General features: G+C 36.4%; 1 pseudogene; it reads left to right on the forward strand.

Moving 5' to 3' along the window:
- Positions 1 to 1,954: 1,954 nt before the first annotated feature.
- On the forward strand, positions 1,955 to 2,349 carry LOC103084655 (nuclear transport factor 2 pseudogene; annotated as a pseudogene).
- Positions 2,350 to 13,562: the final 11,213 nt, after the last annotated feature.

Below are 13,562 nucleotides of genomic sequence, written 5' to 3' on the forward strand. Positions count from 1 at the left end.
GCTCAACTTCATTCATATATATAGTAATAGAAATGCAAATTACAACTAAAATTGGATGCCATTTTTCACCTTTTAATTTGGCAAAATTCTAAAATTAGAGCAAAAAGTGTTATCAAAGCTGGGAGAAATAGAAACCTTCATACAAAATGGTACAAGCCTTAAAAGGAAAATTGGCAATGTTATCAAAATTACATTTCTGAAAATATATTCTAAAGACAGCACTTCTTATATTGGATTTATATTTGTGAAAATGCCAATATTCCATTATTTTTATCCAAAACTAATAATTTCATATATTATAACCTTACAATAGCAAAAAATTGGAAGTAATGTAAATGTTTATATATAGGGCACTTATTATAAAATAACTGTTAGAAAGAATACTATGCAGTTGTAATTAAGAATCAGGATGCTCACAAAGATATGAGTGAAAAAATTAAAAAATAATATAAAATAGGATGCAAATAAAATGTGGTAAAATTTTAAACATTTGAATGTAGAAAAAATAGAATTAATTTCATGTTGAGTTGTATGGGGAAGAAAGAGAGAAAAGGTAATATTTTCATATTGCATAAGATGATACTTCTAAAACTTGATACAACAAAAAATACAGAGTTAAGTTCTTATTTCAAGTTACAAAAATAATAGAAAACTAAAAATGGTATAAACCTGAAACTCTAAGAAGAGGGAAAGAAGACAAAGGTACAAATGATTTACATCTTCACCTGTCATATTAGAGGTTATTAGATATTGTCTATTATTTCTAAATGAAGGAAAGAGAAAACCAAGCATGTTTTCTTGAACCATAGCATCAAGCACCAGAAGAGGCTGCTTCTGAAGAATGGGTCTGGGAATGAGAAGGGAAGTAGAACTAGCATTTCTATATTTCTTGATTTGTTACCAAATTCAAGAATTGCTCTGATAAAAAATATTTTTGACCAAAGTTAATGGATATAGGCAAAAATTCATATAACACTTGGTGTAAAAGATTCAAGAGGCAGAAACTATATATGATTTGTTCACCACAAAATTTCAATCACCCAGTGTCTGACATGTAGCAGATCTTAGTAAATAAGACATAAAGAGCTCTTACAAATCAATAAGATAAGAACATCATCCAAATAGAAAAATTGGTAAAATACATAAATAGATAGTTCAGGAAATAATTACACATGGCCAATAAACATATTTAATGTTCAATCTCACTAGTAACGCAAGTTAAACCTACAGTGAGTTATCACTTTTCCCTTGTCAAATTGGAAATATTTTATAATAATGCCTGCATGTATAGAGGCTGTGAGTCAAAACTCTCGTGTGCAACCAATTTAGGTATAAATTGATTTTTTAAAAAAATCAAGGAAGAGAAAGAATTCTTAAATATTTATACTTTGGATGTAGCACCCTTATTTCTGGAAATCAATCCTAATGAAATAACACAACATGCTATAAAAGATTAATGTATAAGGTATGTTTCCCAGTCATATTTAACAGAGTGAAAATTAGCATCAATCCAAGTAGTCAACAATAATGGTTAAATAAATGTACATCCACATGAGAGCATATTATTTAATAATTAAAATGTCATTACAAAATATATGTAATCAAATGGAAATATTCGTGATATGATAAATGAAGAAATCAGAATACAAAGCAGCATATATACACCAATTTTGTGTGTGTGAGTGCACGGATGTGAAAAAATTGCAGAGGGAAAACTGTAGTATTTCAAAATGTTAATAATGGTTATTTCTGGATAATAGTGATACAATTTATTTTTCTTTTTTTTTTGTATTTTCAACATTTTCTACAAGAAAGCCTTATTTTTAGAAATGAAAACAACAGAGTGCAGTGGGGTGGCAAGGGAAGGTGGGAGAAGACCACACTGGGTTGCCGCCACTGCTGCCACCACTGTGCCAGCTCCTCGGGTCTCAACGAGGCGGGGTGGCGCCCCAGAATGGGAGACAAGCCAGTTTGGGAGCAGACTGGATCCAGCTTCATTCAACATTACTACCAGTTATTTGATAACGACAGAACCCAACCACACATATTGACGCGACAAGTTATATTGACGCGACATGTCTTATTTGGGAAGGACAGCAATTCCAGGGGAAAGCTGCCACCGTGGAGAAATTGTCTAGCCTTCTGTTCCAGAAAATCCAGGACAGCATCACAGCACAGGACCATCAGCCCAGGCCAGATAGCTGCATCATCAGCATGGTTGTGGACCAGCTCAAGGCCGATGAAGACCCTGTCATGGGGTTCCACCAGATGTTCTCATTAAAGAACATCAATGATGCTTGGGTTTGCACCAATGACATGTTCAGGTTTGCCCTGCACAACTTCGGCTGACCTCCTCCCTCCTCTTCCTGGTACTATTCACACTCCTCCAGATGCTCCAAATATCATACACAAATGAGCAGGGCCACGGTGGGAGTGGGCAGGTGCGCTGCTGCTACTGAGGCATTGCACATGATGTTTGAACGCTTAGACTGGTTGCATCTGACAGGAGAAGTTTGTGTTGTACCAGCCCACGCCTTGGAAAGACTTAAGTAATGCAAAAGGTTGTCTATTTTTTTTTTTTTTAATCTACTGACAAGTTGCTTGAGTAACCCAAAGGAGTGAAGGAGAAAGCAGCTGCCTCACGGCCCAGATATTGATTTGTTCAGGTGTTTCATTGCCTCATGATACAATAAAACCACGAGAATTTTCTTAACAACAAAGAAATAAAAATAACAACGAATGGTACATCATTAAAAGTTAATGGAATTTTACTTCTGGTGATGGCACAGTAGCTGGTATTGGTTGAAAACTCCTGCAGATAAAATCATAAACACTGGAAAAAATGAGAGAAAACAAGTCCAGAAACAGCAAGAAACTGGAAGAGAGTTACCTTTGAAACAGAAAAATTAACTTGGTAACTTTGCATTTATTCAACTTTTCATGTGAGGGAAGTCCTCATTCTGCACAGTGTGGGATGTCTGGACCTTAGGCAGAAAGCATGGGTCTTACTGGCCTGGTTTTAGGACTGTCATAGTACCTAGAATCTATTAAAGGAAACCCTGGAAAAGAGAGAGCCACAGTATGAGGAAGTCCAAAATTCTGCATTTAAAATCTGCCCAAAGCCTTAGTTGACCCCTGATCTATGAAGAGCTGAGATTCCTTAGTGTCTTACAGAAAGTGACAGATTGTTACAGCTTTTAGCTGCCGCCATCTGTAAGGAGCTAGCTTTTAGAGTTTGAGTCCAAGCAGATTAATTCCTGATAAAACAATTACAAACATTCTCCAGGGGAAGATAACAATTTAGTCTCTAGAATGTTTCATACACAATTTTCTGTTTAAAAACAAAAGTTCCTAGATCAGCAAAACATAGAAAATTATGATTCATGCTGAAATGAGATATCAGCCATCAGGAACCACCTGAAATATACAGGGAGGTCAGAATATAAAGGAGCTATTTTGTTATAAATATGTTCAAGGACTCAGAGGAAAATATAGAGGAATAAAAACCACAAAAAATGGAGACCCAGTAGTACAATATGTGAAATTTTAAAAATTAGTGGATGAGGACAGCCACATGCAAAAGAAATGAAACTAGACCACTATCTTACGCCATACATAAAAATTAACTCAAAATGGATTAAATGCATGAATATAAGACCTGAAACCATAACACTCCTGGAAGAAAACATAGGCAGTTAGCTCCTTGACATAGGTCTTGGCAATGATTTTTTGAATTTGATACCAAAAGCAAAGGCAACAAAAACAAAAATAAACATACGGGACTACCACAAACTAGAAGTTTCTGCATAGCAAAAGAAACCATCAACAAAATGTAAAGGCAACTTACTGAATGGGAGAAAATATTTTCAAATCATATTTATGATAAGGGATTAATGTCCAAAATACACAAAGAATTCATACAACTCAATAGCAAAAACAAACAATCCAATTAAAAAATGGACAGAGCATCTGAATAGACATTTTTCCAAAGAAAACATACAGATGGCCAACAGGCACATGAAAAGATGCTCAACATCACTAATTATCAGGGAAATGCAAATCAAAATCACAATGAGATATCACCTCACACTTGTTAGAATGGCTATTCTCAAAAAAGACAAGAAATAACAAGTGTTGACAAGAAATAACAGGTGTTGGCAAGAACACTTGTGCACTGTTGGTGGGAATGTAAACTGGTGTAGGCACTACGAAAAACAGTATGGAGGTTCCTCAAAAAATTAAAAAATAGAACTACTATATGGTCTAGCAATTCCACATCTGGGTATTTACCTGAAAAAACCACAAACATTAATTTAAAAAGATACATGCACACCTGTGTTCATCACAGCATTATTTACAATAGCCAACATATGGAAGCAACCCAAGCACATCTCAGTAGATGAACAGATAATGAAGATGTGGCATACATAAGAAATAGAATATTAGCCATTAAAAAGGAAATCTTGCCATCTGTGAAAACATGGATGGACCTTGAGGGTATTACACTAAGTGAAATAAATCAAACAGAGGAAGACAAATACCATGTGATTTCGCTTATACATACAATCTAAAAAAAAAAAAAAAAAGAACAAACAAAACAAAACTCATAGATACAGAGAACAGATTGGTGGTTGCCAGAAGGGAAGGGGATGGGGGTAGGAGAAATACATAGGTCAAGAGGTACAACCTTCTAGTTATAAAATAAATAAGTCATGGGGATGTATGTAAGCATGGAAATTATAGTCAATACTATTGTATTGCTTACTTAAAAGTTGCCAAGAGAGTAAACCCTGAAAGTTCTCCTCACAAGCAAAAAAAATAAAATAAAATTGTATCTTTGTATGGTGACTGATGGTAACTAGACAGACTTATTGTGGGGATCCCTTCACAGTGTATACAAATACTGAATGATCATGTTGTACACCTGAAACTAATATTATGTTATATGTCAATTTTACCTCAGTAATAATAAATAAAATCAGTAGATGAGATTAGCAGAATATTGGATCTGGAAGACATAGGATCAGTGAACCTGAAGACAGATCAGTAGAAACCATCTAATCTGAAAAGGAGAGAAAAAGGATAGATCCTCAAGGACATGAGGAACAATACCAAGCAGTCTAACACATGAGTAATTAGAGTCACAGAAAAAGAGAAAAGAGAGAATGGGACAGAAAAATATTTGAGGAAATAGTGGCAGAAAAGTTCTCAAATTTGCTGAAACATAAACTTAACAGTTTGAAGAAGATCAGCAAAGCACAAGCATTATGAATACAAAGAAAACCACACTCAAGCTTATCATAGTCAAACTGCAAGCAGCCAGGAAAAAACAGGATGCACTATACACAGGGGAACAATCATATGAATGACAGATTTACTTCAGAAAGAACAAGGGGTATTGGTACATTCATCAAAACTTATTGAATTTTACATTTGAGAGGTGTGCATTTCATTCTATGTACATTTAACCTAAAACATTGTAAATAGATATTGAATTCCAGTTTGTAGGTTTGCTTCTTTTTTCACAGTGGTATGAGTTAGGAATTTAAAAACTGTATTCCATATACTCTAGTTTGAACAAAAGTGTAACTGTACTGAGGATAATGAAAGCTAGGTTTCTCATTGTTGGAGAAGGAGTTACAAATATGGAAAAAGGGATGACTAGAATGCACTCTGCAGTTCTGGATTGGAACTAGAGATATTAGTGTAAAATTATAAATATATATATATATACACACACACAAAGAGAGAAATAAATACAAATCTATACATATGTATTATGTGTGCACACATATACATGTGTGTTTATATAGATATGGATGTCTATGTATCTGATATGTCTATATATGTCTGAGTGTGTGTGCACGTATACACCTACACACATATATTTCCTAGCTCTCTGATGAAGGGATTTAGAAGCAGTGATCCATCAGTAGCACTGAACATACCTAGCACCCAAATCTTGGTTTCTTGGGACCATTCTCCACTAAAAGAAAGCAAGGATACTTTTAAGAAAAGCCTAAACATCTTGCTGCACCATAAAGTAAGGAAGCACTGAAGGAATGCTGGAGGTATATTGAAAGAATACAGGCCAGTTTGAAAGGGATCCCACTGGACAAATTTTGGACAACGTGAATGTTAAAATAAATATTGATTGAAATGACTTACATCCCTTTGAATAAAATAAAAATTCATACCTTCACTTAGATATAAATAAATTAGAGTACATAAAAAGATGGGGAAGTTCTTCCTTAGTGTAGAACCAATAAATATACGAGGATGCTTAAACTAGTGGGTAAAAGTTTGAGAAACAGGATATTTGTATAGTCTCCAAGTAACTTCCTCTCCATTAATTGCTTATTAATTTAAAAGGGAAAATAGCAGAAAAACTTGGCAGACACCACCTTACCCTAGGGACAAACCACGATAGCACGTACCTCTGATATGATGCATTGAGATGATTACAGCGCAATTCTGTGACAGTTCTACTAAAATGTATTACGCCAATCTCATTATGAAGAAACACTAGAGAAGCCCAAATAGAGGAACATTCTACAAAATAACTGTTTAAAATATCAATGCCAAATAAAAAGAAACTGTTCTAAACTAAAGGAGATGAGAGACATGAAAATTAAAGGAAATGCATAATCCTGCATTGAATTGTAGACCTGGGGGGAACAGAAAATATCTATAAAGGACATTACTGGGGCAGTTGATAAAATATGAATATGAAATATAGATTGTATTTTATCACTATTAAATTTTCTGACTTTGATCGCTGTACTGGTTTTGTAAGAGAATGTCTTTGCTCCTAGGAAAAAACACATTTATGGGTAAATAGGTACATCTCCAATTTACTCTCATATGGTTCAGGAAAAGATATGAACACATAAATATATGGGTCAAATATATATGCGGTTAATCCTCATTATTCACAGAATCCGATTTTGTGAATCTGCCTACTCTTTATATTTATTCGTAACCCAAAAATCAATACACACAGTACGTTACCAATCATTCATGGGCACGGGCAGAACAGCAAAAAACTTGAGTCTCCTGACTTGCATGTTCCCGGTTGAGGCAGAACAAGGACACACTTGGCCTTCTTGTTTCAGCCCTCATGTTGTAAATACACGTCCTTTTCGAGGTCTATTTTTCTGCTTTTTGGTGGTGATTTTGATGTTTAAAATGACCCCCAATTGCAGTGCAAAAGTGGTGGTCTAGTGATCCTAAGTTCAAGAAGGCTATAATGTGCCTTACAGAGAAAATATGTGCATTAAGTAATCTTCTCTCAGACATGAGTTATAGTGCTCTTGGTCAAAAGTTCAATGTTAATGAATTGACATTATTGATTATATTGATTATACTGTTAACAAATCAATAAATATTTTAAGTAATAATATTATATTTATATATTAAATAAGGTGTCTTTAAGCAGAAACACACAAAACAAAGTTATGTATTGATCACTTGATTAAAAATGGTTGTGACCAAAGATTCAGAGGAATATAATCCTGTATTTCTTCTAAGAGCAAAGATTCAGTGTTCATTACTTCAGTGTTCAAGGAAGATTTATAGAACATAACTACTACAAATAACAAGACTCCACTATAGGTCAATAAATGATAGATACATATGTACATACACACATACATATAGATATAGATGTCTAATCGACTATATAGATATGTAAATACACACACAGCAAACAGAACAAAAAGTAAACAATTGCTGCTGAATCTGGGGAAAAGGTATATAGGAATTCCTCTTACTATTCTTGCAACTTTTGTGCAAGTGAAAAATGGTATCAAAATAAAAAGTTGCCAAAATACATAACGAATAACAAATTATCACAAGATGCTCTCGCTTACAAGAGACACAAATTGGTATCTTTCCCCTAGAAATCTGAAATCCTGCAGGGATGCAGCCATCTGTGTAGTATTCTATGGACAACTAGAGGGAGAGAGAGATGCTGGTTTAATAAAGTCCAGGCACTGGGAGAAATAGGCCCATTCATGCAGTAAAGATGAAGTAACCAAAAGACACAAAAGAGGAACAATATTTTTAGGTAGCTATTGGAGCTTAGGAAATATGCAGCCTGACCAAGACACAGTAAGCAATAGGGTAGAATATGACACTGGCCCTCAAGAAGCTATATTTTTTGGGGGGACCTACTAGAGAAAGGGAGATGCAGTCACAGGAAAAAGGTCCACATTCTCAGAAATGGGATTCTCTTTACAGTACATGTAAAGTTAGCTCTGCCCTATTGAAGTCAACTGGCTTAGACTGGAGAAGTTCTATTGTGCAGAAAGGGCTCTCTTCACTTATTCATCCTCCGATTCCTGGGTGGCAACCATTAAAGCACTGATCGCAAATAGGCTATGGATTTTACTTTCAATTAAAATATGCTCCTTATATTATGGAGCCATTAGTTCCTGACATGAGATTCTACCACTTGTTTCTAATATTAATGGATCTGGGCTCTTAGCGCTTTTAGCTATAATTTTAACATTAAGGCCCATATTTTTAAATATGGAATACCTATCCTTAAAAAAAAACTTATAGTTACACTCACATATATATATATATAGTTCCTATGATGTCAAACATCTGACTTAAAAAAAGAAACCTATTACTGCTATTGTTTTTTTGTTTGTTTGTTTTGTGGTACACGGGCCTCTCACTGCTGTGGCCTCTCCCCCCCGCGGAGCACAGGCTCCGGACGCCCAGGCCCAGCGGCCATGGCCCACGGGCCCGGCCGCTCCGCGGCACGCGGGATCCCCCCAGACCGGGGCACGAACGCGCGTCCCCCGCACCGGCAGGCGGACCCCCAACCACCGCGCCACGAGGGAAGCCCACTGCTATTGTTTTCAATGTTTTTATTCATTATTTTTATTATTTTAATTGATATAGCTCAGATAATCACATATTGATTTTCCCATCAAATTCTTGGAGAAAAAAATAAGAAAGTAAAATAATAAAAATTAATAAAGTAAGTCATTCAACTTATCTATCTAAATAAAAATAATAATTTTATTGAGACTACAGTGTTAATATAACTGAAGGAAAGACATAGGCTTAGGACTTAATTCAACAAATGTTTATTGACACTTACTGTGTACTGGAAGGTTCCTGTCTTCAAGGAGCTCACACAAGATACACACTTATACACACAATCACACATAGGTGACAGAGGTTGTAGTGAATATCGGGAAGAAAACTAATATTTATTGATCACTGAAAATATGCTTACCACTATGCTAGCTCATTCCATCTTTACAAAAACCTCCTGGTTCCATATTTTACAGATATACTTTGAGGCTCAGAGAAGCTAAATCACCTGCTTATGGTAAGTGGCAGAGCTAAGATTCAAACTCCTATCTATTTCCAAAGACTGTTTATAGCTTTGTCTTAAGTTTTTTTAATATGCTATAAAAATACAGATGATGGAGTAACTAATTCTACTCAGGGCTCAAAGAAAAGAAGTGGCATGGAGGCTGTCTTGAAAAATTACTGTAATGGGGCTTCCCTGGTGGTGCAGTGGTTGAGAATCTGCCTGCCAGTGCAGCGGACACGGGTTCGAGCCCTGGTCTGGGAAGATCCCACATGCCGCGGAGCAACGAGGCCCGTGAGCCACAACTACTGAGCCTGCGCGTCTGGAGCCTGTGCTCCGCAACAAGAGAAGCCACGACAGTGAGAGGCCTGCGCACCGCGATGAAGAGGGGCCCCCGCTTGCCGCAACTAGAGAAGGCCCTCGCACAGAAACGAAGACCCAACACAGCCAAAAGTAAATAAATAAATTTAAAAAGAATAATGTTCTCTATGAGAAAAAAGTGCTTTAAAAAAAAATTACTGTAATGATCAAGATCTTGGTAAGTTCAGCGGCTATGGTGATATCAGATAAGTATTCCCAAGGTAGGATCAACTTGCCAGTGTGGATCTGGTAGACTATGGGTAATTCTGAGTCGATTCTGAGGTTTCTAGCTCCAGTGATATCATTTATTAAAGTAGGAACCACAAAATGAAAGCAGGTTTGTGGAGCAAGATAACTCACTGAAATGAATTATTCACAACCAATTATTATATCAAGACATTATTTTTACCCGACTTTAATGGTAAAGGAGAAGATAACCGGGCACAAGAGGAAAAGAAGGAAATTATGCTTTTGTAGGGCTGAAATATGTGTGAACCCCTGGGAATATTTGAAAACTCTATAATGAAATGCTTTATACCTAAAGGTAAAAAAAGTATTTTTCAACAACACAATTGTTTAGCCAAAATTGTTTTGGTTTTGGTTTGTTCATTTTTTCCCACTGCATGCTGGTAAAACTGTCAGCAATTAATTAATATCTTCTGAAGTTTCAGTCTTTACAAACTGCAAGAAAACATAGTGGGAAACATTTTGAGCCAAATAACATATTAATGCGCCCCTAGATTTCAAACTCATGATTGTCTAAAATGCCTGTAGTTGTCCCACTGGGGTGTTTAAATTTTTGTAGATGCTCTAAAAACAATCCCTTCTGACCCTGAGTTAATTGTCAATCTTCTGAGGCTGGCTCTTGACAAGGATGGGAAAAGAGGCTTCCATCTGGGGTTATACACCAGAGTCTGTCAAGCTGGGATCCAATGTGTTTAGAGGTGTCCTCCCACCTCCTGCTGTTCTGAGAGCCACCATTTGATTAGAGTGTAAGCAAGGGGGAGAAACTTTTTTAAAAATGGAAAATAAAACTTACTAAGGCAAAAATAATATAAAATTACTATTCTAAACCAGTCTAATATTTTACTCAAACTGTCATTCTTTAACCTAACAAGTAGTATGTAGGACAGGGGAAATACACTGATTTCCTCCTGCCCCCAAAAATAATCTTACATGGTTAGGTTGGGCTTCTAGAAGTCTCTACAGCTTCTTGAGGTAATAAATTCCGTGGGTTTCCTGCCCACTATGTAAAGCAGTACTTTCTTGTCTTTCTTTAAAATTCACTCTTCTAGGTTTCAAGAGATGCCTCTTAGATTTAATATTCCAGGAACTATCAAAGCCTGAATTCACCTGACACTTGGACTTCAGTTATAGAATTATATGAACTTTGCAACCTACATCTGCTCAGGATTCACTCTTAATTATTTTGCTTTCAGGAATGACTCGACCATTTACCAGGTATGTGACCTTTGGCTAGCTGCAATAATTTCTCTTTATCTCAGTTCCTTCATCTTTAAATACATTTCAATAGTATCTATCTCAGAGGATTATTTTAAAAATTAAACCATTCAATGTGTAGAAAGACTTTAGAGTACTGCCTGATTTCTATGGTAAGCGTTCAATAATTCTTAAATATTATTTTCATCATATACACAGACAATGTCTAGATTTTAACACACTGAACAATGCTATATTTATAGCACATACCATTTACCACTCACTGTTTAAAGAATTTTACATATATTAAATCATTTGGTTCTGAAACTCTATAAGGAATATACTGCTATTGTCATCACCATTTTATATATAAAGAAACTGAAGTTGAGGCAACTTAAATAAATTGCCCAACATCACGCAGATAAAAGTGGCAGAACTGGGATTATCCTAGAAGGTCTGCAGATAGATTATACACCCTTAACTATTATGTTATATTGTATCTCATAATGGTTGCTGGAAGATGTTAGTTATTATTTAATTAGTCTTATTATAAATGCTGCTGCTTCTGTTGTTATTGACCCTCATCCTTTTAGAAAAATTCAGCTGAGGAGAACAACAGCTGAGAAAATGAAATAGAGTGTATCTTTCAACAGCATCGTAAGAATTGAGAAGGCAGGAGACCAGGTCTTCTCACTCAATAACATCACTGAAATTGGAAGGATTGGATATGGACAGGAAGTCGAACTAAGTTTGGCTCTGATTTTTATTGAATGTATATTCACATGCTCAGTGGCAAAATAGTCATGAGAATCCAAACTTTTCAATAAACTGCTCTGAACCCTCAGGTAAAACTATGGAGAAATAAGATGTGGGTGCAGCAGAAAATACAAAGGATAAACAGATCAGGGCAGCAGAGTCGCTGAATGGGAAACATCAATGGGGAAAAAAATGACACTTTCATGGACCCCTCCCCCAAAAATCTACACTATTTTAAGGTAGTGTATGAAAAGTACCATTTAAGTTGGATAAAGAGGTGGTATAGTACAGGGGTTGACAAACTATGGTCCGTAAGCCAAATATAGTATGACACCTATTTTTGTATAGTCCCAGGAGCCAAGAATGATCTTTACTTTTTTGAATTTTTTTTAAAAAGACTGTAAGAATAGGGCCTTCCCTGGCGGCGCAGTGGTTGAGAGTCCGCCTGCCGATGCAGGGGACATGGGTTTGTGCCCCGATCTGGGAAGATCTCACATGCCGCAGAGCGGCCAGGCCCATGAGCCATGGCCGCTGAGCCTGCGCGTCCAGAGCCTGTGCTCCGCAACGGGAGAGGCCACAACAGTGAGAGCCCCGCGTACCACAAAAAAAAAAAAGACTGTAAGAATATATTTTGGAACACATGAAAATATATAAAATGCAAATTTCAGTTTCCATAAATAACATTGTATTAGAACACAACCAACCCATTTGGTGATGTGTTGTCATGTCTGTTTTCTCACTACAGCAGCAGAGTTGAATAATCCCCACAGACCAGATGGCCCACAAAATCTAAATGTTTCCTATCTGGCCCTTTACAGAAAGAGTTTGTCAACCTCTGGCATAGTGCAATGGAAATAACTTAGTTTCTGCCAAAAAATATTAATTAGTGTCACATGGATAAAAATTGCTGCATTTCTGTTGCCTTAGGTTTCCTCACCTGTAAAATGAGAGAGCTGGCATCAGTCACAGTGGTTGTCAGACAAACCCTTACGAATGCTGGGGTTGGCTAGGAGGGGTCGCTGAAGGGCAAATGAAAGAAGCCAACAGGGAAGACCTCTGTCCTTCCTGCAATCCCCCTTCTACAACCAGAACCATGACTCTTGCATATGATTTGTCTAAAGAACATTTCTGAAGAATGGACTGCAGTTTCCAAAATAAAAACCATATCTGACCACCACTGAAAGGGCCTCTATGACTGTGAGTAGGCCTCGTTCTGCCTTCCCGCTTTCCTATCTTTCCCCCATTCCCATGGTAGATGCACTCTCTGGATTTTTATTTGTCAAGGCCTGTCCTACCTAGATCCGAGTAGGCAGGTTCACTTTCTCCACTGTAAAATCTACATGTTCATCAGTGAAAAATTTTAAGCCCTATCATTCAAAGCTCTGGGTCTATACACTAATGATAGAACCTTGTTCCTTGAAAATACTGAAAATAAGCCCTTGTCCAGGTTACCCTTGGCTTTAAAATATCTAAACGCATCAGTAAGAAACAGTGGCTAGTTTCTTGGATAAAAGGAAAGAAAAGAAGAGGAGACTAAAAAACTGAATTAGAAGCTGAATTTCAATCCTTTTATGTAAAATATATATGCCACCTCAAAAGTGAAAGATTTCATCAACAAAATTAGATGGGGAAGAGAAATGTATGCATGATACTGAATAGCAATTTCACCCTC

The sequence above is a fragment of the Lipotes vexillifer genome, unplaced genomic scaffold (genome assembly GCF_000442215.2).
Source record: "Lipotes vexillifer unplaced genomic scaffold, Lipotes_vexillifer_v1.1 scaffold79, whole genome shotgun sequence".
NCBI classification, from domain to species: domain Eukaryota; kingdom Metazoa; phylum Chordata; class Mammalia; order Artiodactyla; family Lipotidae; genus Lipotes; species Lipotes vexillifer.